The sequence below is a fragment of the Manis javanica genome, chromosome 2, assembly GCF_040802235.1.
Source record: "Manis javanica isolate MJ-LG chromosome 2, MJ_LKY, whole genome shotgun sequence".
Classification (NCBI taxonomy): Eukaryota; Metazoa; Chordata; class Mammalia; order Pholidota; family Manidae; genus Manis; species Manis javanica.
The window spans coordinates 206914752-206941365 of NC_133157.1; the positions used below are offsets into that span (position 1 = coordinate 206914752).

General features: G+C 39.1%; 1 long non-coding RNA gene across 1 annotated transcript in view; it reads right to left on the bottom strand.

Moving 5' to 3' along the window:
- Window positions 1-2536: 2536 nt before the first annotated feature.
- Window positions 2537-26614, bottom strand: part of LOC140848015 (uncharacterized) — an 89149-nt gene continuing 65071 nt past the window's right edge. Inside the window, exon 3 of the long non-coding RNA XR_012128464.1 lies at window positions 2537-11532. This is a non-coding gene — a long non-coding RNA (uncharacterized lncRNA). The remainder of the gene's footprint in view (window positions 11533-26614) is intronic.

Below are 26614 nucleotides of genomic sequence, written 5' to 3' on the forward strand. Positions count from 1 at the left end.
AAAATGCTCAAAACAGACCTACCATTTGACCCAGGAATTCCACTCCTAGGAATTTACCCTAAGAACGCAGCAATCAAGTTTGAGAAAGACAGATGCACTCCTATGTTTATCGCAGCACTATTTACAATAGCCAAGAATTGGAAGCAACCTAAATGTCCATCTGTAGATGAATGGATAAAGAAGATGTGGTACATATACACAATGGAATACTACTCAGCCATAAGAAGTGGAAAAATCCAACCATTTGCAGCAACATGGATGGAGCTGGAGAGTATTATGCTCAGTGAAATAAGCCAGGCGGAGAAAGAGAAATACCAAATGATTTCACTCATCTGAGGAGTATAGGAACAAAGGAAAAACTGAAGGAACAAAACAGCAGCAGAATTACAGAACCCAAAAATGGACTAACAGGTACCAAAGGGAAAGGAACTGGGGAGGATGGGTGGGCAGGGAGGGATAAGGGGGGGGAAGAAGAAGGGGGGTATTAAGATTAGCATGCATGGGGGGGAGGGAGAAAGGGGAGGGTGGGCTGCACAACACAGAGAGGACAAGTAGTGACTCTACCACATTTTGCTAAGTTGATGGACAGTAACCGTAATGTGGTTGTTAGGGGGGACCTGATATAGGGGAGAGCATAGTAAACATAGTATTCTTCAGGTAAGTGTAGATTAAAAATTTAAAAAAAAAAAGAAAGAAAGAAAGAAAAGGGGGATTACTCCTTAACAGGATAAAACTATTGGTAAATCAAAGATCAACGCATGCTTTAAATATCCTTAATGTTGATCACTTAAAGGGTGTCAGATGATCAGCTATGGAGGTACTCTTTTCTGATAATATTCCTTTCTCTTAATTAAAAAAAAAAAAAAAAAAAGCAGTTACTGTGTGCTGACCTCCAATGAGTTCTGCACAGTGGTATAGAGGGCATGTCAAAGTGTGGGCAAAGGGTCTGTTTGTTTCTACGCAGAAGATCAAGGCCTAGCTTGGATACCCAGAAAATGAACTAAGATACGATATGAGGAGGAGCTTCCGGCATCAGCACTCTCTGGAGGACTCGTGCCGGGGGATGATCATCAAAAAGCCTCCACAGGGATCCGGACGATGCTGTGGTTGTGGCTGCATCCAGCCCACCGTCTCCTGGACTTGCCATAAGAAGGAGGAGGGAGATGTCTAGGCTGGCTTGTGCATACAGTGAGACAACGAATTTGACTGGATCTGTACTGTTGGAACTCAACCAGGAGTTGGGAGGGGTGCAAGTTGCAGCACCCCAAAATCTCATGACTATAGACTATCTATGGTTAAAAGAACATATGGGATGTGAACAGATCCCAGAAATGGGCTGCTTTAATTTGTCTGATGGTTCAAGTACAGTTGGAAAATATCCATCATATCATAGATAAATTTTCACAAATGCCTAGGGTGCCTAAATGGTTTTCTTGGCTTCACTGGAGATGGCTGGTAATTATAGATTTGCTTTGTTTATGTCACCGTATTCCTATTATGTTAATATGTGTGTGCAAATTAGTTAGTAGTTTAAAACCTATACATACTTAAGGTACTATACAAGAAGATATGTCAAAGAAATAATCAATCCTCCCAAGTTTCCTTCATATGCTACATCTATAGCTTTTCTTCTTCCTTCCTAATTACAAACCTTAAATAGAATTCGTGCCTCATATCGAATTTACCGAGTATCATAATTCCTCCAGGTGGTAAAGATACCTCGAGACAAGTGCTGGGCATAGAAGCCACAGGGCATAAATCTGCAAAGAAGTAAAAAGCTAACCTTTGCAAACAATATGGCTTCTCTCTCACTTACCAACTTTACATTTCCCTGTATGGCCCCGGAAGATGACTGGTTAGCCAGAGACGGGTAAGATTCCTCAAGGGAGGAACAACCTAAGACAGGCACAGTCGCAGGGGGGCCATCAGGTGAGAATTTGGGGATCAACAGAGGTGAGGCTCAGAACCTCACCCCCCCTGCTTTGAGAGAAATCTTCTGCATCCGTGGATGTCTTGCTGCCCTTGTCTAGCCTGGATTAATACTTAGTCCATAGGCACACACCTGATCATCTGATCATCTACATTTGCCTTCTTACAGCACTAAACTATGTTTTCTACCTTTATCTTGCATCTACCTACCACTTCAGCATTTTATTAAAAATAAAAATAATAATAATAATAGGAGAAATGTGGGATCAACATATAAATCAAGTACAAAAATCAAATGAATATTCATATTTGACCTGATGGTTTATAGGTCATATTGCATGATCAAAACCAAAAGTTTCTGTGATGAATGCCCTTGTACTGTTCACCATGTAAGAATTTATTCACTCTGTAAGAATTCGTTCACCATGTAAGAACTTGTTCGTTATGCTTCAGAAGATTGGAGACTGATGAGAATTAGGCTTGAGATGGATTAATGATTGTACATTGAGCATTGACCCCCCTATACTGAATTTTATTGTTGTTAACAACCATTTGATCAATAAATATGAGAGATGCCCTCTCAAAAAAAAAAAAAAAAAAAAAAAATGCCAACATGGAGACACAAAAGTTCAGCTAAGCTTGTATTGTTAGTTAGAGCTAAGCAGCCTCAAATGATTGAATGCGTGGAGTAGATACCTCTTGAGAGCGCTGCTTACGTTGAGTTTTCAAAAGGTTTAATGTTCAAGAGAGAGAAATGATATCAAACAGGAAGGAGGAAACACTGTAAAATTTAAAAGGTTGCCATGTATATATTTTTACGTGCCAGGCATTGGAATATCACAACAACCCTCTGGAGAAGTGTCACGACAATCCTCATCTTATACTGAAGATAAAGTGAGGCAAAGAGCAATTTTCCGGTGAGATCACTTACTTACTTGCACAGTTTAACAGTATAAGCGAATGGTGACTCAAACTCATTCAGTATGACTCCAGGAACCTCCCTTCTAAACACAGTTAAAGGGTACCCTATACTGTGCAAAATACTTTGGCTAGCTTCCCACATTACTTTTTTTTTAAAATTGGACTTAAAAAGGATACATTGTAGTCATCTAAATTCTAAATCTATCTTGGTATATTTTGACAATATGTTCAGTGTGAGAGCTTACCATGGACTCATTCAAATAGAATTTATAGTTACTCTTTGTCCTCAGTTCCTTTGATTTTTGACAAGATTATTGAGCATCTGCTATGTACCAGGCATTGTACTGTGCACTCAGGATATAAGGTTTGCAATCTATGTTTATATTTCATTCTTTAGCTTGTCTGGCATGCATTCCTTATTCAAAGGTTAATATTTATAATGGTTCTATGAACCTTTTATTAAATATCTAATCCTAAATATTAACATAATAACAATAACCATATTCTCATGAGAACTGAATAGGAAAGGAGAGAATCAGTAGCAGTAACGAAGGATTTGTTTTTGTGTCAGATAAAATACTGGATGCCAAAGTATGTTAACACTTCAAGCTGTTAAATATCCATCCATCAGTTACTCAATAGAGATTGGTAGGCTTTTTTATTAGGCATTATTAAACAATGCTCTGGATTTTTATGTCCATGGTTAAGTGTCTACTCATACAATGAAGAAAACAAAGACAGCAGAAATACTACACAAAAATCTTTTATACAAGAGAACACTTCTTAAGCAGCTTCATAACAAATTCTATTTGGTACAGTAATTTACCCCTTTTCCTTTCTTTTGGACTCCTTTGAAACTGATTTATAGAAGCTATCTTTCCATGTACTTAATCCACTATTTTTAAAATAAGATATCAGATGGGCCAAACAGGAATACTAAATTGTTGAGGCAGAAATGGCATACATAGTTCTTTCTATTTAAGTATTTAAGAAGTGTATCTGTATATGGCAACTTGGGTGGGTGGAGGCTAGAAAGGGGAATTCTAGTGAAATTTATTTCACTCCAAATTTTACTTTCTTCTGTCCCTGAAGTCTAGGCTGTGTTCTCTCCAAGGGCATTTTCTTTCAAAGTTGAATAACAACTTCACTATCGTTTTCATGTTTCTGTTTTCATGCTGAAAACCTCTTAGTTTCATAATCTTTTGAGTCTAGTGGATCAAAAATTATTTCTTTTTCATGGGAAGGTTTCAACTCCAGGTAAAACCCTTACTGTGAGCTTGATAGATATGCTAGAAAAATATACTAATCCTAGAGAAAGATAAATTGTCCTAGGCTTCCTATGAACAAACATTGACTACATTTGAACGTATCTACTCACCAGATGGAATAAAGTGGGTATGAATCTAGATCCAGAGTCAGAATTCCTGGGTTGAAGTCCCACTGTGTTAATTAGTTAGTTCTGACTTTGTAACAAAATTCCACAGATTGAGTAGCTTATTAAAGAACAGAAATGTATTTTTCACAGTTCTGGAGGCTGGAAGTCCAAGTTCAGTGTGCCAGCATGGTCAATCCTGATGAAAGCCCTCTTCTTTCCTGTAGCAGGTTGCCGACTTCTCATTGTATCCTCGCACTGCTGAGGGAGCTCTCTGGGGTCTCCTTTATAAGAGTACTAATCCCATTCATGACGGCTCTGCCCTCACGTCCTACTCACCTCCCCAAAGCCCCACTTAACGTCATCACCTTGGCCATTCAGTTATCAACATATGAATTGGCGGGGTGGGGGCACAAACATTCAGACACAGCAACCTTGGGATTTTACCTAACATTTCTAATCCTTAAAATCATCTATGTGCTGACTTCAGGAGTACCCTGTGCATCAAATATGGTACTTAGCACATTGCCTAGTAAAGGGGAGATAGTCAATAAATTTTGTGTGTTATTAGGGCTGTTCTTAGTATCAGTAATTATAAAACATATATATTCTTTAACAAGAAGATTTGAATAAATTATATGGATCCACAAGGAATAGATAGGATTTCCACAATGGAAAAGAGATTGTTATGAGGAGAGGGAGACACTGAACAAAAGAACAAACAAATAAGAAACATCCATAGAGGCATGGTGGCTAGAAAATAACAACTAATCTATTGAGGCTAGAACATAAAACACTCATTCGTGGTGGAAGTTGTGGAAAGAGTAGAAATGCATTTTTTTTCATAGCCTGGATTGATGGCCATTCTGTGTGTGCCAGGGAAGCCTTGGTTTCCTTCAATGCATTATAGATATACTGCAGTGACCTCAGGTCTGGAAGAACACATGATCCAGGTTAAATTCCTGGTCTTGCTACTTACTTTTGTGCAACCTTGGGAAAACACACTTACCTTTTCTAGTCTCAGTTTTTAACAGATGAAATGGGAAAGATACCACTTTGCACAGTCATTGTCATGATTAAAACTAATAAAAATATGAATAGCAGTGACTATAACCTTGGAATGAGGACCGGGCATTTGGCCAACATCTTTGGATTGTAATTTATTTAGCCCCTCAGCTTTTCCAGGCTAAGGAATGAAGTGGCCATCACACCAGAACCACCTGTGGATTTAGAGCCCCAAACAGAGGCTACCAAGAAAAGCTAATAATTATAAGAAGCAGGATGACGCCTTCGAGTGTTTATAGATTACAAAAGATGGGGCTGAAAACAAATCTTAATTAGATTTCTGAGCAAAGAGAACTCTGATTTACATCTAAATTGTGACAATTTGTCCTACATATCTCTCAGCATTTTTACTAGGAATTTTTTTTAATTCTACATAGTAAAAGATTCTTTATCTTAAAACCTCTAGTAGGTCAATTAATCAAAAAGTCTGTTAAAAAGAGAAAAAGAAAGATAAGTAATATTTATCTAACGAAAATCTTTTTTAAAAGTACATTTAGTGGCCAAACTTTTGGTGTGAGGCCAAGATATTTCCTTAAGTACGAGTTCACTGATTTAAAAATCTGCAGCAACTCACTTATGAAAACCACACCCACAGTGCTTCTATGCCATCTCCACATTTGCTTCAAGTTGGAAAAGAAGCTGTGAAAAGACATTAATTTGTAAAGCAGCCTAAGGGCAGAGAGATCACAGACTGACATATTTCCCGCCCACTTTTTCTTACAGTTGTCTTGCCCATCTGTATTCTACAGCATTTTTAATGCTGCAGGTCATTAATGATTAGGAAAACATAGGGTTTATTTTTCTTAGAGACGCTCTTTTCTTTCACACTCATATTTAATTGGTTTGATTGATTATTAAATTACATAATGGCTATAAAGTCTTAACTGGCATAAACTGGTTTGGGAACCACCATGCTTGACATTGAATTGATAAGCATTCAACTCATGTGGTGGGAATAGAGATGTGTAGCTCTCTGCAGTAAAGCCTGTTAGTTGTGAGCTTTCAGTATACCTCATGGGCTTCAGCCAGTATGATCAATAGAGGGAATGGATAGTAGCATGTAATCTAGCAGCTATATAAACTAAGAGCATATCTACTCTTTGCTAAAGTGTATCACAAGCTCTTATACCAGTTTGAAAGAAGATACCATATTTCCTCAAATCTTCTATGACATAAGTGCACTTCAATAAATGTGATTTAACATAAAGAAGAAAAATTCCTAGCCATATGAAAACTCATTTCTATCTTAGCAGCAAACATGAAAGAAGCAGCTGTTCAAGGTAAGCATCCTGAAAATATATAGCTTTATAGTTCAACTGACTTTTGGGCATTTATTTGTATTCCAGTAGAGGCACAGCACAACCAATTGGAGAGATACCTCTCTCAGTTTCTCATTTCAAATCCCCGTTTGTGATGTTGCCCAAAGCTACACACACACACACACACACACACACACACACACACACACACAGCTATGCAAACACACAAAAACAGGATTGTTTCCCTTGGATTCAACGGCCTGAGTGTTCCCAAGGTAGTCTTACCAGTTCTCATGCTATCAGATTTGGGTTAACCAGGTCTTAAGGCAATTTTGCAGGCAGGTCTAAGAAATATATGGCAGGGTTCTACTAGACCCCAGACCCTTGGGATATCATTTGTTGAATAACAAATCTGTTTTGTATTTGTACACATTTATAATCCATTCCAAAAATCCTGAAATCTCTTTTATTTTCAGCAGAGGAGAGATAACGTTTATTCTCTGGATTGACAAAAAGCCAAACACTAAGATAGAATTTCCTTTTCTAGCAATGAAGATTTTGTAGAGGTATGGGGTCTTAATAGGAAATGTCTTTCTCAGTCCTTCAAAAAGTAAGAGTTAAATAACACTACAATTCAAAATAAATATGTTATTATTTTCCAAGAAATCTTGATTGTCAGCATATTCTTATTTTCTTGTCATCCATGTAGAATCTTTTCATCAGAGTGACACTCAAGTATGTTCCTTACAACTATAATTTTTTTAATTAAAGCCTCATCATTGATACATAATCTTATGTTGGTTTCAGGTACACCTATGCAAACACACAAAAACAGTTCAACAGTTACCAATATTATTAAATCTTCACCCCCTCTACGGCAGTTACTATCTATCAATGTAGTAAGAGGTTACAGAATCATTAACTATTTTCTCAATTCATACTACTGTGCCCGTGACCAACTTATATTTTGACTGCAAATTATTGTGCCCCTTTATCACCTACACTGTCCTCCCAACTTACTCCCCAATCCTTTCCCCATGGTAACTACTAGTCCCTTCTTGGTGTCAATGAGTCTACTGCTGTTTTGTAGAACTACAATTTATAGACAAAAGGAAATGAGTAAGAAGTCAGAACTCCCTAAAATTCCTTGTGGATCCAAGCCTTTTGTTTTGGTGTTAATAAAGTCTGTTCATGGAGCATTTACAGAATTGGCCAACTGACTGGCCAACAATTGTGTGTGCAAGAACTGGCATTATGTCTTCAACTTAAGCATAGTGAGAAAAGATCTTTATTCCCACCACATGCATGTCCTAGGAGCATGTCCACTGGTCCTTAATTACACCTTTGCATATCCTAGGGGGAAGAAGAAAGTAATAAATATATATCAAGTACCAACTAAGCGCTAGGTATCACACTAAGTTTTTTATATACAAAGTGATCTTTCTAGAATAAAACATTTCTAAGAAGTAGTGAGAATTTAAAAAAATCTGAACAATATGTATTTTAGAAATTAAATGATCACAACAAAAAGAAAATAAATATTTCTTTAGTTTGGCACAGCAACAAATGCTAGATTTATAAAGCTCTCTGGAGACAGTAACTTTAGAGTGGCATGGGGAAAAAAATAAGAATGTTACCCAGAAAAATAGAGATTTTTCAGCATTAACAGGTCAAACAACATACAATAAAAATGTCAGCTCCACTGCTCCCTCCAGCTTACTTTGTCATCAGGGTTATCTTCATACTATTCAGATGATGGTGTCAGAAAAGAGATCAACTGAAAGTCTGACTAAGAATTAGATAATAAAACCACTTAATATTTGTATAATGTACAGTTCAGCTATAAAGGGTAATGTGGCTACAAAGAAACCAGTTGCCAGGGAGTAGCTAAAATAAATCCAGAAGTAAATAGCTATATTCAACCAAGCAGGCAAAAAAAAAGAAAAGAAAAGAAAAGAAAAGATCTTGCTTGATTAGAAGACAGAATTGAAGTAGAAACAACCCACATCTCAAGGAAAACAGATAAACAAATTACCATATAGTCACACAACAATGCACTCTTCAGCAATGAAAGGAACTTAACATGCAGAAACATGTATTTCAAAAACATTATGCTGAGTAATAGAAGTTAGACATAAAGAAGTATAACATGTATGAATTTATTTATACAAAGTTTAAGAACAGGTAGAAATAAACTGTGGAGATAGAAATCAGAGGAACAGATGCCTTAGGATAGGAAAACCTGACAGAAAAGAAGCCTGAGGGAAATTTCAGAGGTGAGGGAAATGTTCAATATTTTTCTATCGATTTGTTCACACTGTGTAACAAGCTGTTGCAAACCCTAGTACCTTAAAGCAAAATTCACTTTATTAATCACTCATGATTTTATTGGTCAGTTGGGTAATTTTTATCATCTGAACAAGCCCAGCTGACCCTGGACATCTTGCCTACAATTTTGTATGATCTGGGTGACACAGGAGGCTTCTTTCACATATTTGGTTGTTGGCAGATTGTAAGCTGGGTTGCTTGGTTCTCTTCTGGGTGTCCTCTCACCCTCCTACAGGCCAGCACACGCTCATTTGCAGGGCCATTTATTAATTCAAGCTCTGTTCCAATCTTGACTTAAATGTTATTGACATAGATGTATATACATTATCCAAACATATACTCAAAATCAGTGTATGTTTTACAATATGTAAATTATATTTCCAAGTAAAATGAATAAAAAAGAAAATATATATATATGTGTGTGCCTTTCAGGCAGAAGCACAAATATATTATGGTATATGGCTTATCATTTAGCATGATTTTTGTAGCAAGCAATAGAAAACTTTCACTTAAATAGATATAAACAATAAGGAGGATTTATTGGGTTTTAATGAAAAGACCATTGTAGCTACAGGTGTGGTTTGATCAAGGCTCTAGCTCCAATGTTCTGCAATTACCTCTTCTTTGCTATTTTTCTTATACAGGAGTAGACTGATTTCAGATTGGCAATTTTCATTATAGCAAAATGGCTATAGCCATCTTAGTCCTTACATCTGAACATTGTCCAGAAAAAGATGCAGATTATCTATCACCAACTAGCCAACAAGAGTCAAGGGTTTCACTCTGATTGGACCAACTTAGATCCTAAGCCTAGATAGTAATGGATACAAGCCTGGGTTACATGCTCACCCATGAGCCAGTCCTTGTGGTAGGGAGGAGTACACATGATTAAGGCCGTGTCACCCAGATCGCACCCGTGAAAGTAGGAGTGGATTAACCCTTTCCTGATCCCATGGAACCTACAGAGTGTACAAAGGGTGGAGTAGATGCTGTGGAGGCAATCAAATCACTCAAAGATGGTGGATTTGGGAGAAAATGGTAAATGAGGAAAAAATAATGTAAATTGAATAACCAAGTAAAAAAACTAACAAAAAGAAAGGATTCTCTGGAGTTGGGTGCAATTTCCACTTAGACAATACTGATTACTTTACTTTTAGTTCTAAGTAAAATGTTTTAATAAGAAAAAAATATAAAAGATTGACATGACATGAGCTGTTATTTTTATTTGTATTTTTTTGACACCTACATACAACTCCCTAGTTGAGGTTGTCTTCATCCCATTGCACCTGTTCTGCACCTGTTTGTTTCACTGTTACTATAGAGTTGTTCTGATAGAAGCATCTGGACTTTGGATTATGCCCATTTGGGGACACTAACCTGGTTTATTCTCAGCCTGCAGATTTTATTACTGCACAGTATTTCATGCAGACTACTGCTGTGGTGGAATGATCCAGAACACCAGGATATGACTTTGGAAATCTGCCTAAGAGACAGACAATGGTCTCCTCCCAAATATTTATTTTTATCTTGTGGCTCTTTGTGAGGGAAAATAACAGGCAGGAAGTACTTTTTGACATTCCTACATTCCCTGGTATATGTCAACTTCTACCAGTCAAGAACATTCTCCACCCGAGAATTGCAAATAACCACAGAAAAAGAAATACACTAAACAGTCATTTATACTTCAGTGCCAGTGAGTTTAAGTGCTCTGAGTAAGGGAGAGGGGAGGAAGGTGAAGGTGTGAGGACAGTGAGAAACCCTGGCTGCTTTCAGAGAGGAGGAATCACTAGGTGGGGAAATTCCTGAAAGTAAAACCATTGTCGGCAAGATAAATGGTATCTACTTAATATTTGAGTCCAGTCTACGTCTGGGCTTTATCTCAGCATGTTTAATGTGAATACAGAACAGTCTATATAATGCAACATTGCCTCATTATCTTAGGGAGGACAAGGAGACTTCAAGGGATGGGTAAAACATCCTCAGTATAGAGCCCTACAACCTGTCCTGAATGTCTGCTCTGCCATTTGCTGCCTGTGTGACTCCAGGCAAGTTACTTAGCCTCTCTGAGCCTCCATTTCTCATCTGAGAATTATGAGAATAAAAATTCAAGATATAGGAATAAACCAGTGGGAAGTTCATCTAATATTAGTCACACTCAAGAACCATTGTCAAGAACCATTGGGTGGAGAGGAGGTGAATAAGAAAAAAATAGGGGAGAAATTTTTCTCGTAACTACAACTTTCAAAGCAGAGAAAAGTTTAAAGTGTTCTGTAACCATCTAAGTTTACATCCAGCAGTACAGTAAACACCGAGAGTGGTGCCATAGACACAGTTCCCTTCTTTATGGGCTCCCCAGAGTCACTGAGGAGGTGAGACAAGTGCAAAGATGCATGCAAAAACTAAGCAACGCAAGAGCCAATGTCAGATAAGCAATGTGGCTGGAGCTGTGATAGGCCAGAAGTAGCTCAGGGGGTCAGATAGGGCTGCATAGAGGAAATGGACTCACTCTGTTTCTGAAAGGATGGCTGGATACAGAAGAATGTGATCTTCCCCTGGGATCTCAGAAACCAGTACAGCTGGGCAATAGATGACCTGCTATCCGGAGCAGGAAGCACTTCCTGGCCTTCCTCAGCTGTGCGCCAGAAAAGCACCTGGAAGCTTAGAAAAGAGGCCAGTGTAAAAACTGAGCTGATGTGTGAAACAGCAAGCTGGTCGTGAATCACCAACTCCACGTAAGCGCTGGGCTTTGAGGCCATAACTAATTCAGAACAAAGTGTAGTCGTAGTATCCAAGGGAGGAATACCAGGCGACCCTCATTTAGAGCTGGAAGACACAGCCATGGTTAAATGTACTATTTCCCCTTCTCTGAAGAGGAACCCAAGCTCTGAGGGGCAGGTCCAGCCCAGCAGCCATTCCCAAGGAAGCTACTGCCCTACTCGGGACTCCAAGGGTGGGTTTCAAAGGACAGTTTCACCATAAACATCAGCATCTTTCTTTTTTCTTCTCCTTCTGGGAATAAAGGACTTGAAATTCTGTTTTAATTTCCTCATCAGTAAAGTGAAGAAGTTGGACTGCGGTATCGCCATAAACACTCACTTGCTTGCCTGCCTTATTTTAATTATTCTCCATGCTCTTCAGAACATTTCTCCTTAGTGGATAGTTGGATATTATTATGAAGACAGTTCTTGATCAGCAAAAGTGAAATTGAGAAATAAACGAGGACAGGTATTAAGAGAGTACACAGTCTCATGCACAGGGACATTGTGGTGGCACTGAGGAAACTTGCAAGTCTCCTGCAAACAAAAGATGCCAAGTAGATAAAGCTCTCTTCCTGTGAATCAAGTGACTCCCTAAAGTGATATGTCACCTTGAAAGTGCACAGAGGAAACAGAATAATGTGAAGATAGAATCAGTATTTTTAACCTGCGTGGACAAAGGAACGCAGATCTTTGAGTGTAGCTCTTCCCTCAGTAATATCTGTGTTTTCTTTCACTGCACAAAAGAGTTCATGTCTGCCAGGTGCTTTCACGTGTCACCATGAGTGGCAAGCTTTGACCTCCAAACCCAGGGAGTATGGGTTTAAACTCAAGGAACTGGAAACTCCTTTGTTTTGCTTCACAGTTCCTTGTCTTCTGATTTGCTGCACATCTTAATAGTGTAGACCTGGAGGTGAGTCTTATTTTTATCCATAGTACAAGATTTGATTTTTTTGAATATTAAATGGTGGTATTTTAACTATCTAATGATTTTAGAGAACAACAAACTACACCTTACCATGCATTCACTGTCCCTCTAGGAACTTCTTTGCTGGACAGGAAACCATTTTCTTTCCCAGCCTGAGCAACTCCACTCTTAACTGAGATCTTGATCTTAACCAAACACCCTTACAATAAACCAGACAGCCTGATGTTTGATACCATTAGCCTGTGACCTCTGACGAACTTCCTCAGAAGAGAGCCGATTATCAGACATTAACAAAACTTGGTCATTCAGAGAGGCACCAAAGTCAAAAAAATAGAAGCAGCTTTCGTTAACTTTGAAAAGCAGAAACCTTTCTTAATTCAGTAGGGTGGGTGGGTGTGTTGGGAGGGGGAGGGAGGTGAGAAAAGAAATAGAAGGAATATTTTGAAAGTCATGCTATTATAGATTAAATATTGCTTTAGCCCACCTCACTCAGACCCAACATCTCAACACATCTTCTTCAAGTCTTAAAAGTCGGGGCTGCAATCATATTTTGAAACAGTTTTCTAAAAGCATATACTAATGTTCCTTTGTAATACAAGGTTTGCATAATACGACTAAGCACAAAATATTGTCTGTAACATTGAATACTCAGTTGTTTCCAGTGAACAAAAGACACTAGGGACAATTTAGATTTCTCCATACTAAACACATTGCAGGACAACCTTGTGGTTCAAAAATTTATTTAGACAAAATGTTTCTTCTGTTGCATTTTCTGGTCAGAAGGTCCAGTTTAAAGATTTTTCTCTTAAGTCTTGGCAACCAAAAATTAGATACGAATATGCAAACATTTGGAAAGTTAAGGAAACAAAGTGGACAAAATGAACTCCTTGGTCCACTGTGAGGATTTTCATTTAAGTCAAATTCAGTAAACAGATTTGAGATGCAGCAAATAGAATTACTGCAGCAGCTAAAATTCCACTCAATAAAACATGAAATTGGATGATACTTATTACTCACCACAGTATTATTTTCCCAACAGGAACAAGCAGAGAATTGACTCAACCAACTTTATTTTGTTTGGATATTGAGCTTATTATTTTCTTTTTCTGTTGCCAAAGAATGAAGGAAACCCTGAAACCTGAACTTAAAGTTTTGAGCAATAGTGAGAAAAGCATGTGCTTTTCTGTCATTTTCTCTACTTGAATGAATTCTTCTGGGGAAAAAAACTCATTTTTGTTAATAATCAAAATGTAGTAAGTTGCAAATGGGCTGACAGAAGCACTGTTCTATCAGCCGCACCCACACAGGTGTGAGGTATCCTGTCCAGCCTCGGTCATTTTTAATCAGGCCATGAAGAAAGAGGAAGACTTCAGAACACTTCAGAAGAATGTATTCATGGCAAGTCTGGAAAAAGCCATGTTGGCCGTGGACCTGGGCAAAAGATTGACTTCTACAATGTCTGAGGAGATTATGAAGCACGAAGCAAATTCACACACAGCCTACAAGAACTAAGTTTCCAATGGTAAAGATTGGACTTAAAAGAATGAAAAAAGACAGAATCCCGACTTTCAAGAATTTCATAATCTAGGAGTGGGCCATACATATGAACAGCTAGTTCATGTCGCATGTTAAGTGCAATGCTACTGACTTGAAGAAAGTGTTAAAGGGCAGAAGGAGAGTAAGAATTAGTTCTGACTGAGAATCCAAATTCCACAAATACACTGCCCACGGAGTACGGGCCCATCATTATTGCATACTTTCTTTGACTCTGGAAGGCATTTTTAGATTTCAAAAATATAAAGCACTATTTACTGAGAAGTTGCTATTTGTGAACAAGCCAAACCCATTCACATGAGATCTACACAAGGATTGTGAAAGGAAGGCTTCATTGTCCCCATTTTCACAGCTACGAAAATTAAAATGCAGAGAGATTAAAACTAAAGTCGCACAACTGCTAAGAAGCAGTATTTGACGTAATTCCAGAACTATTTGTCCTTGGACTCAAATTTCTGCCCACTAGATGTCATTTGTCATTCGTAAATAAACAAGATGAAATGGAAGAGGGCTGGGGAATTAGGGAGAAAGGAGAGAAGACTTACAGGAGGACCGCGAGGGCACCCAACATAGAATTTGTGACTTTCCAGTTTTTTGGAGGGCAGCTCCTTTGAGGGGGCTTTTTAAGGGCAAATATATATAATTCATGCACACATACACACACACACACACATGTATGCAGTCCAGAATACTCAAAACAACGAACAAAAAACTTTGCCTAGCAAATGATGCTTACTTTTCTCACAGAAAGTTCTCAAGCCAAGTGTTGGAAAGCGGCTATCTTCCCTCCAGGCCACTTTCTCATAAATAGCACAAAAATGAACTCCTTTTTTCATGAGTCTCAATTATGTAAGAGATGGAATTTTGGATGCAATCATCCCTAAAATCAATGAATCGAGCTGAATCAATCACAGCACGTCCCTGGAGGTAAGGGGAGTGACAGCTCTATGAGAGGCTACAACAGCGGTCAGAGGGGGCCAGAGAGGAGAAATGAAGTGGCTCCCAGCGCTGGTATGGAAAGGGGAGGGCAATTCATGTCAATTAATAAATTAAACAAATCCCATTAACACCATCTTCCTCATTAACAAGATAAATATGACGAGATATTATTTTAAAGCCTCTACACCTCTTTTTTACAACCACACCACAGTTAGTGTGCAGCTCAATAAATACTTATTGAATAGGAAAAAATAAATACATTTAAAAAAAAATAAGTATGACAGAATACCTCCTTCTTTCTTTCCCCATATGTGCTGAGATATGCTTTTGTGATTCCTTTTCATCTTTCAAACAAATGCAGTTTAAATGCATCTTGACCAAACTGTTGTTTTAGGGAGGAGAGACTGTAGGCGAAGGAAAGTAAGAAACATTTCAAACCTGAAGATTTTAATGTTTTCTCTTCTCACATAAGGCTACTGATACTCCCACACATGATTAAATGAGATGATCTAAATAAAACCCTGGCCAAGCAGCCAGCCTGTAAACAGATTTTCACAGAGGGCAATAGCAGTCATTGGAATGACCGCTTTCTAAAAATTATTAATGTGATTTTTAAAAAGCCCCTGGACCTTGTGTGAATCTAATTCTTTCAAATGTAGATTACTTTTCTGTTCTGTTCTGATTCCTACCCCTTGGTTGGAAAATGTATTTCTTAAGATCTTTTTCTATTTAAAGTGGTTCTTTAAACACATTCCAAATTATCTGTAAAATTTCCATTTTTCCCCCCATCTAATCCCTCTTCATATTTCATCTTCTAACAATCCCTTCCGTTTATAAAGTTCACCTCCCCGACAACCCCCTTGCTTTTTCCCCTCTTTCCTTCTCAGTTTTCCCACATGGCTTTCCGTAGTCACATCAGCACCTTTGACCACTGACAGCTAGCTAATCACTGCCCATTTCTTTGCTGACGGCCAACTGGCCTTTGGGGAACATTATGTCACGGTGACATGGAGTCCTTTAGATGTTCACAAGTCAATCTGGAAACTCAAATCCTAAATTGAAAACATATTTCAGCAGAAATGAGATGCAGGTTTCCCTTTACACGTAGGGCTTGTTGGAACCACTCAGGGTGGTGCCATTGCTGGGAATCAGCAAAACAGACAAAGGGGGCCCTGCTCTCAGAGGCCATGACCCAATTCTTTCTTTTGGAGGGTTTCCTATGGATTATTCCCCCACTCCTCCTTTTCGAAGTCTAAGCAGTTTTGGCCTAGATCATTTTGGGGTGGAATAATGGGGAAGGTTAATAAGATCTGAGAATATGCCTCATTGCAGTATGGATGGAGCAACCCACATTTTAAAAATGGAATACTGAACCCTTTCCATATCCCAGCCCCAATTCCTACATACAACAATCAGAGCTGCTCACACCTTTTCTTGAGATGGCCCCCTGGAAATTCCATGCTTTGCAAAGGCCCAGTACTTCCCACAAGGATTTAGAAGAAGTACAAGCTAATGTTTCCTCTTCCATCCCCTTAGAATGAAGATTTATGGGACCCCTCATCTGTGGAGGGTCAGGTGTGGGAATAGCTTCCCTTCTCATCCACATTTTATTCTGAATCCCTCTACTTTTAAGGGCATTTGCTATTTTCAGCTTCCCATTATCATAAAGGTTTGCAGAACAGAGAAAAAGTGTAGTTACTGAAAATAAGACAGATTTCAAATCAGTAATTAAAATAACAACTAAGAGCATGTTCAGCTCCTCCATGGATGCTTCTTCACTCACTGGAAATTAATTACTGGCTTTTATTGCATATAGCTTTCCAGTATTCATAGTATCATCTACCCTAGGTTTCATCTAGAGACAGGGTTGTTGTGAGGGTAATTACCACTAGCAATAAAAAAAATGAGAACTAGCAATTATTCAGCAGTTTCTGTGTCCCAGGAACTTTCCTTAATGTTCATATTAGTTATGGTAATGCGAACTGCTATTACAAAAAGAGTCCCCAAAATTCAGTGGTTCAAACAAGAGAGAACTTTCTCTCACTCACATAAGAGTCCAAGGCTCTCCTCCTTGTGGTCACTTAGAGGCCAAGGATGACAGGTGTGATACCATCTTTAAGACAAGGTCTCCATGTTTGCTAAAGCCCACGTCATTTCCTCCATCAGGAAGCAGAGAAAAAGAGTAAGTATAGAATCCAAATAATTTTTCTTAAGCAAGTGAGGAGGAGTAGAGCTACAGTTCCATTACTGAAGCAAAGGAGAGAATGGATTTTGGTAGACAGCTAGCTGTTGAGATAATAGCAGTTTACAGGGTATTACCTGACTCACTGTTTCAAGAATAACCTTATGACGAAGGATTAAAAGATACGTATGCCTGTAAACACCTACCAAAATGTTTGAAATATTGTAAGGATGTAATAAATTGAAGCTATTATTTGTACTTTCTTCTTGTTATTGCTCTTTGCAAACATTTGATAGTCTGTGAACATATCTGATTTGCATTAAATGGAATGATACTGTGTGGGACTCCAAGACTTTTATTGTTGCTGTTGATGATCTTGAAAGTGGAAATACTATGAATTTAAAGTTGCAAATAGTAATCTCCTTTTGAAGAAGCAAAAGGCTGAATTTGGAGAAGACTATTTCTCTAGTTAGGGGGCAGGCATAAAAGCTTAAAAGACCTTTTTCATTATATAATCACAAAATTTTAAAAAGAATGAAAGAAACCTCCTCTATAATGAAGATATATCTCATCGTTTCAAATTGACTAATGTAACAGTGATAGGTTTGGTGATAGTTGAACTATATGGCTACAGACTCTATTTCCCTCAAAGACATAATCCTTTTCTGTAACTGCAATAACACAGCTCCCTGTCTGAATTTATTGCTTGTTCATAAGGAAATGTATGTGTGTGTCTATGTGATTCCTTTATGTTAGATCCTTGCTTGTGGCTATACTGAATGACAATGTTCCTTTTCCTAGTGAAAATTATTACTCAGTGGTAATGTATGAATGGGAACCCTCTGTCCTATGTTATTTGCACTTAAGATATGAGACCTTACCAAATAAGCTGATGTCCCAGGGTAGAATTAGGGTGCTGCTGCTGACAGTGAAGAAAAGGACCTGAGGCAAAGTAACATCCTTTAAAGCACACAAAATAGCTGTGGGTTAAAAATGGTTATAGATTTTTACATCTAAGTGGTTGTGACATGAGTGATCCAGGACTTTCTTCTCCTGATTTTTACCTTTAATCCAAGAGTGAACTAGCAGGAAAATGAGAATGAAAATCATTACTAATGGCAAATAAAGATTATATAATGACTTACACTTCCGTAAACTTCCACGTACTTAGCTAAAGTGATCAATTCATTCATTAAGCAAGTATTACTGTACCTCCCGTGTGCTACAGCCCCATCCTGTGTGCTGTATGGTAGTGTACAGGACAGAAACAGCCTTTGCTGGACTGGTGAGGCACAGTTTTAAACAATGAAATAATAATGAGCACATAAAGTAGCTACAACTTTTGGTAAGTTCCAGAAAGTCAATAAAAATGATGGCGCTATAAAGACTAACATGAGGAAAAGCTCTGCCTCAGTGAGGGAAGTTCTGGCATTTCAACGATGACGAAAAAGAAGTACTGAGGGATTAAGTGACTGGCCCAAGGTCACCAAGCAGTTAGAGGCAGAACTAGATTCTTGATCCAACCCACAAAGCCGAAAACTGTAAAAAGAGAAATAAGGGTGCTCATGTTTGCATCTGATGATCTGACAAGCTGCAAGACTTAGACTACCCTTAAAATCACCTAAAAGAAAACCACACCCTTTGCTCTCTAAAACCTTAGACTAAGTGGGCCTCTGAGTGTGGAACAGAAACGAGAACATTCTGCTCGCCCTTTCAGGGGCATTAGCAGCAGCCAGGCTTGTGGACACAACGAGTCTGATGGGATAGCATTCAACAGTGACAAATCCATTCACTGTTGCTATTGGCTCTCCCCACGACCAAAATGTCACCGGCTGAACTGTACAAATACTCTATTCTGTGCAGCTGCCCCTCAGCAGCCAGCCCTGCAGATGCCAGGCATGAGGATTGTTACCAGGTCTTGGGGAATCTGCCCTGGCTGCCTAGATAAGGCTCCTATGCCAAGGAATGGTAATCCCTGCCATTTCAAAAGAAGCTCCCCAATTGTCTGGTGCTTTTTGTTCTCTCTTCAAGATTTTTCTAGATGTTTAATTAATGGATTAAGACATAGTGAAAATAGAAAATTTTCAGTTTCATCCCCATTCTTTAGTTCATGCATCTTCCTTTCCAAACATATTTGCAAATGCTCACCTTAAGTTCTACCTCTTCTGTGAAGAGGTTTCTGATCCCTGAGTTAAAGGATTTCCCCCTTTCCTCAATTCCCCCGTCATCCATAATTTCTGCTACTTAGCATGACATTATTAAACACTATGAGGAAAAAAGAGGACAAAAAGGAAAAAAACTGAGCACAGGCCAGTTGTTCCATGATTTTTACAAAATACATCTTCAGAACAAATCTTCAAGGTAGAGACTGTGAAGATGATAATACAGGTGCTATTTACTGAACATGTATCATCTGGCACCCAGCACTTCACCAGACTCCTTGCTTATACAAATCATGGCACAATCCCATGAAGTGTGCTGAATTCTCTCCACTTCCCACATGAGAAAACTGAGGGTTATAAAAGGTCACAAGGCCACTCCTGACCCATACACTAGCTCATACGATGCCTTTTTGCAACTTAGAAAAAGGTCTCTTGAGGTGCATGTATCCCAAGGACATATGGTTTAATAAGTGATTGATGTCTCTGTACTAATAAGAAAAACAAACCTCTTCTTCTGAGTGGAAGAAGCTCTTGTGCCCCAGCACTAGGCTTAAAGAGCAGAGTAGAGGCTGGATTTCAGATCCCACTCTCTTCTGGGCCTGATACCCCTGGGCACTGAACATCCTGCGCAGCCATACCCAGCAGCTCTGCAGGCACATTCGATAAGAAACACCAGAGCTGGACCTAGAACTCAAGAATATGTGATTCAGAGCTTGGGATCTTAACAACAAGCAAGCCTTTTGGTGTAGTGGATTTCTATCTGCAGAGAGCTACTTTTTGAATGCAATATATAATGTCAAGAATTATGTCCAATGAATCTCAAAAGCTCATCATGCAACTTTGCACTCCAGACTCAACTGTTCCTCAGGGTGTTTGACACTGAGAAGGTGTTAAGGGCAGGACAGCAATCCTACCAATCTCCAGGGGTTAGAGGATCAGTAGCCAAACAGCCAGTTCTCCTCTCTCTTCCCTAGGCTGTAAGTGCCCAGGCCCATTTGTCCCCAGAAGCAGTGCCCCAGCTAGGAGTTAACATCAGCACTCTCAGCCCCTGGCCTCAGCACTGTCATCTGAGAAGGTTCTTAGGTTCAACTGATCCTCTCACAACATTATTAAATCAAACCTCTGGTTGAACAAGTGACCAGAGTTAATGAGACAAACCATGAACTAGATCTCAGATACCTGACCTTCCTTCTTCCAGTTCCCTGCTCCTTCCAAGACCCTAGATATCTACTCTCTGTATCTCTTCTGCTTTCCCAGCACTCATTCAGGGCTCCTACCCTTTATTTGGAGGTGTCCCTTTGGGGGATCAGAGCAGAGGGTGGCCAAATTTACTCCCCTGAATTAGCAGCCTGAGAAACCTGTCATAGCACTACAAACCCTTCCAGTGATCATCCTAGCAGCTTAGACTTTCAGATTGGTTAAGAGACCGAGATTCCTCCGTCCAAGCCCTGCCATCTCCACGTGAGAACACTGTCGGGGAGACAGGCAGAGGTGTGCTCAGTCTTGATTCCCACTGCTATGTTCCTTCCATATTTTTTTCCCAACCTGAAATTAAATCCACATCCTTCTTTCCTGCAGAGAAAATTGCTTTTTCATGAAGCCTTGTTTTATTTCAGTTTTGCTCTATCTGCTCTGGTTTTTCTTTTAATAACACAATTAACAAAACAGAATTTTTAAAATAACAGACATATCCTGAAACTGAGTCTAAGAGTTTTTATTGTTTCTGTTTTGGAGGGGAGTTGTAATTCAAAATGTGCAGGAGTGCACAGAGCTGAGAAATACTGGGGAACAAGACAACTGACCCTCTTTTTTTCTGCCCAAATCTCCAGACCTGCTACATCTGGCTGCTCGCCTGCCCTGGGTCTCAGGGTGCCACGGGCATTGCTGTCTGCCACCCACAGAAACTGTATCTGGCCGTGGCGTCGCAAACACGCCCGTAAGTGCAGTTTTGTGGTTCCACGTTTGCAGACAGGAGTCCTGTTTGTTTTGTTTGGGGACTGGGGGGTTGCCCGCCCCTCCTTACTCCCTTCCCGCCCGCCCAAGCAGCGGGGTCTACTGCAGACTTAAGTGACTCAGTGGGCTTTCCCAGCCAGGCCCAGCCTAAACACTGCCCACTTGGCAAAGGGAGGGGGTGTTCCCCCAATTGCTCAGGGACCTGGCAGCAGCCTGGGGAGCGGCGCACGGAATACAGCAGCGTGCAGGCGAGTCAGTCCCGGCTGGAGCATCACTCCTCCGCCCCAGCCCTTCGCCACACGCCCCACCCTCCTCCAAAACACGACAGGAAACTTGAGGAGCGGCGCTCCCCGCTGTCGGTTTTCTCCCTCGGGGCCGGGGCCGACTAATCGCAAACAAGGTCGTGCGCGCGCGGTGCGCCGGGATCTCTTCATGCTCCCAGTGACGCAGCCTCAGCGGAGGCGGGGTGGGTGCAGCAGCTGGGAGAGGCCACACAGAGCACACTCAGGGTCTGGGTGGCGTGGCAGGTGGGTCCCCGGGTTGGACAGAGGCCAGGAGCCCCAGACTACAGTCCCTCCCAGAAAGGCGTATGCTTTGCTAGCTCATTTACTACACGCATTTGCCAGGCACAGGGCTGGGGCTTGGAAATCGACCCTATAAAGGATGGGAGAAAGTAGGAAAGAATTTTAAAATGCAGAGCCTATTAGATGACAGTTTAGTTGGAAAGACAAAGTAGGAGAAGAATGATGGCTGCCCATGCTAGGTGGTGAATCCTTTGAAAGAAGTGTGCAAAGCCCCATCTTCCTCTTGCGTCTCTGATTTTAAAAAGCGCTTCACTCTTGCCCTTAAGCAACTCTGCCCTTTAGTGGGGATTGGGGGAGGAGGGTACTCAAGTGGACATCTTTCCCCACTCTCTCCACTTGGATAATTAGTAATTACCCTTCCAGCTCAGCCTGCCCTCACCTGTGCAGTCTTTCCAACACCTCATCCCACCACTAGGATGGGGAAGGTGCCTCTCCTTCATAGTTCTTGTGCCTACCTCCGTCTTACACATGCATGTTACTTATTACATGTTGATTCTTTGTCTCCCATTAGACTAGCAGACAACTACACTTCTCTCAGTAGTCCTCACTGTAGTGCAATATGTTATGTAACAGGCAGTCCATAAATATCTATCAAATAAATGTATAAGCGTAGCTGTGGAAGACAGCTAAGGTGACCCCCAGCGAGTCACGACCTTGGCTAACCCCCACCCTTAGGTGCCCTGGAACTTGTAACTCGCATCTGAGCTGCATGAGTCAAGGGTGATGTGATGTTGATCCCATGATGAGATTCTGTCGTGTGGCAAAGATGTGATGTCATCTCTGTGATCATTCTGTAGCATTTTTACATCTTGACGATCCAAATCTTCTAAATCTTTATTGTTGGCTTTTTCTATTAGTTAAGTTTATAATAGTTAAAATTGCCAACCATGATTGTGTATTATCTAAATGTTTAGTTCTAGTTTCTTATAGGTTTCTGAGGCTATATCATTATGTGCATAAAATTGGGGAATCACTGTATCTTCATATTCGAATGGCCTCTTTATCATTATGAAATATCTCTCTTTATCTCTGATATTAATTCTTGCCTTAAAGTCTACTTTGTTGATATTAGTATAGCTAGTCTGATTTCATTTTGATTAATTTTTGCATAATTTAAAAAATCTTTTTACTTTCAATATTTCTTGGCTCCTATATTTAAGGTATGTCTCATGTAAGCAGGACTGAACTTTTTTCAAAAAGCTCAGTTATATTGCCTTCGTTGTATTAAGGACATATTGACTGCCTCTTCACTTAATGTGATTGCTGACATATTTGGTTTTAAATCTACCATCATCCTATTTGTTTTGTTTGTGTCACTTGTTCCCTGTTCCTTTTTGTTCTTTTCCTTGACTTTTAAAAAAAGTACTTGAAGTATCAGTCTTTTGTTTCTATTCATACTGATTATTGAAAATTCTCCTCCTCTCAGTTGTACTTTTGTTCTTTTGAAGGCAATCTGTTTTTTATTGAGGTTTAGATGTTCTGTAATTTCTCCAAGATGGAATTTTTAAATCATCCATTTCTTTCCCATTAGCTTATCAGTTATTGTAACTGCAGGGGGAAAATATTTTCCCAGCCCAGGGCAAGATACCTTTGAAACCGAAATCAGTCAAAGGGAAAAATAAAGTGGGAGAAACCCATTTAATGCATACACGCAGTTGTCCACTTCTGCTAGCTCATATTTCTCGGACAAAAAAGGGACCCCACCCAACTTCTCGGATCCAGATATATCCTTGCTCCTCCCACCCTTGCAGCCACCTATTGATATGGAGATGGACTACTTCTCTCCACCCCTTGGAAACACCTATTGATACGAAGATCCACTATGGCCAGGTGAGAGACTCTGGAAATGTTGCAAATTTACCCACAGTTAATTATTCATTTTTTACTCCTTTAGTGTTTTATTGGAAATGGTGAAGCATTCTTATTACACTCTCCCTCAAATTGCACTTTTACCAATCTCAAGACAAATGAAGAGCCTGAGAACATTTTTAATCAATTTACCAGCTTGATTCCTGCTTCAAGGCTTCCATGCTAATTTTTCATGTTTAATTCTGTATATGCTGTGAATCCCACAGGTCATTCATATATTTGTTTTAAAAGTCAACATTTATATAAGTTTGCCCAAATATTAGCTCTACATATTTTCTCTTTTATTTCCAGTACTTTAGGGCTTCCCTTGAAGTTTTTACTTAGCAAAATCGAATTGTCGTCAAGATAGCTACCTTCCTTTTTAGCAATGCAAGGGGTTTAGGATACTTCAACTCTAATCAGCCTTTTCTGTCTTGTGTGCTATTGTTAGCCAATTAGTTACACCTTCACTTTTTAAACCACTCAATTAGGCATTAATTTTTTATTATTTTGCATGTTATTATGTTTCTTTAGGTTTATGTATATGTTTATAAATGAATTTGCTCACTATTCCTTCAGTCATTTCCCCTCCCCCTGGTTTAACTCTCTTCCTTCTGAAGTACCTCCCTCAGCAGTTCTTTCAAGTTTTAGAGGTAAAAGCTCTTTGTGTAGAGAAGAAAATATCTGTGCTTTCCCCTCATATTGAATTAATGTTTTAGCTGGTTATAGAGTCCTAGGTTGTCTTTTGTCCACCCACATTTTGACAACAAGTGATTTATCTTCCCATTGTCTCGTGGCTTCTATTCTTGTTGAGAAATTTGTTTGTTCTCAGACCTACTTTTGTTGCCCTTGAAGACATTTTGTCTTTTTTTCTGGTTACTTTTAAGATCTCTGTGTTAGGTGTTCTATCAAGCAGTGTCTAGGTGTGGATTTATTTATACTATAAGCTTGAGGCATACTTTCTGAAGCTGAGAACTCAAAATTTTGGAAAACTCTCAGCCAGAATCTCTTCAAATATTTTTCTTCTGCACACATTCTCCATGCCCTGCTCCTCCCCAAACTCTCTCTATGCTCTTTTTCAATAACATGTATAGATATATACATGCAGGTGCAAGAGCACGCACACTCATACAGCCTTCGCATTCTATCCTCTATACTTTTAACCTTTGTTTTCATATTTTCCATTTCATTTTCTTTCTTTGGTATTCCCTAGAAAATGTCATCATTTCTATCAATTCACCAATTCCCTCTTTAGCAGTGCCAATTCTGCTGGGTGATTTATCTATAATAACTAAAACTAGGCTTGGTTGCCTTTAATGGAGAATCAAAAAAAAAAAAATGTGCACACACACCATAATATAAATGGTAATATAAGCTTATATTAGTAATATATATGTTAAGTAATATAAGTGGCTTAGTAATATGTTTATTATTTATTTAATATAAAAGATATCCAGAAGTGTGCATTTGCAAGCTTTTATGGCAATTTCTATGAAATCATGGTAATCGTTAGCATTTGGATTCCATTCTTAAAGTCATGGTATATCTCCTGGAAACATAGCCACAAGCTTTGTTCATATTTCATTAGCCAAATTTCTTCACAGAGCCACCCTTGCATGGGAGGCTGGGAATGTTTTTGTTCTGCCTCTATTTGTTGTTTCTTACAGGTAGGAACATTCCCCAGGATTCTATTAGAAGGAAGGAAAGAATGGGAAGAAGTGTAAGATTGTAAGTCTTTGTCACACCATTTAACTGAATATTTATGTCAACATTTTTTTCCCTCCTAGAAATCTCATTTGACTCTCTTTCCAAATTTCCAAAAATCTCTTTCCTGATTTTTTAAAGAGTTCTCTTTTGTTTAATTTCGCCTTTATATTTTTAATTATTTAAATACAATTACGGTAATTCTTTACCTGAGGTTATGCACTGGGTGTGGCCTAATCCTGTGTCTGCCGATACTCATATGCTTGTTAGTTTCTTAATGTGTTTTGAAATTTTAGATTGTGAGCACATTGTTCTCTGGGTTTAATCTTTGGAAATCTGTAGAATAGGATGAATGTAAATCTTTCTATAGTCATTTTGCATTTGTTTCTGCGATGAATCCCTGGTAGAAACAATATTTCTAGCATCAAAATGCACAAAGAATTAAACTGCTGTGTACATTCTCAGTGGAAACTTTTTTTTCTACCTAAAGTCCCATTGGGGAGAGATTTGCTTGCTAGCAACCTGTGCTGGTAGGTGGATTTTTCCACTACTCCGGTCTTTGGAGTCCCATCTTACAAATTCTGGACCCAAATGAGGGATGTCATTGAACTACTGTTCAAATCCCAGTCAATCCATTTCCAGAACCTAAAAACACAATCTATGTTTCTTTTTTTTCCCCTTTATTTCTATAATCATGCACTTCCTTGTTTCCCTGCTATGGTTCCTCATGTTTGTTTCTTGGGCCTCAAATATGAGCTTTTGATACCACCAGAAAAAGATTCTCTAAATGGTATGTGAAGATATGTACCTGATTACCTGGTTTTTACAATCACTGGTGTTTTTCTGTATTTTTTTTTTCCTGTGGTTTCTCACCTAATGATAGAGTATCATTTTGTGTCAAAAACCCTGGGAAAACTTGGCAAGATTCAATTCTAAGCAAAAATGTTCCAAGCAACTTACAAACACCACGAAATATTCAATTTATAATGGAAATGATGAGCTCATCACTCGATTTTGCTGCCTGAATAAAGGACCCTGAACAATCCTACTTTTAAAAGCCCGTAAATCATTTTGGTTTTATAACTACTAATCCTGTCTTTTCAGTTTCTCTCTCACATGCTGGAGCAAAG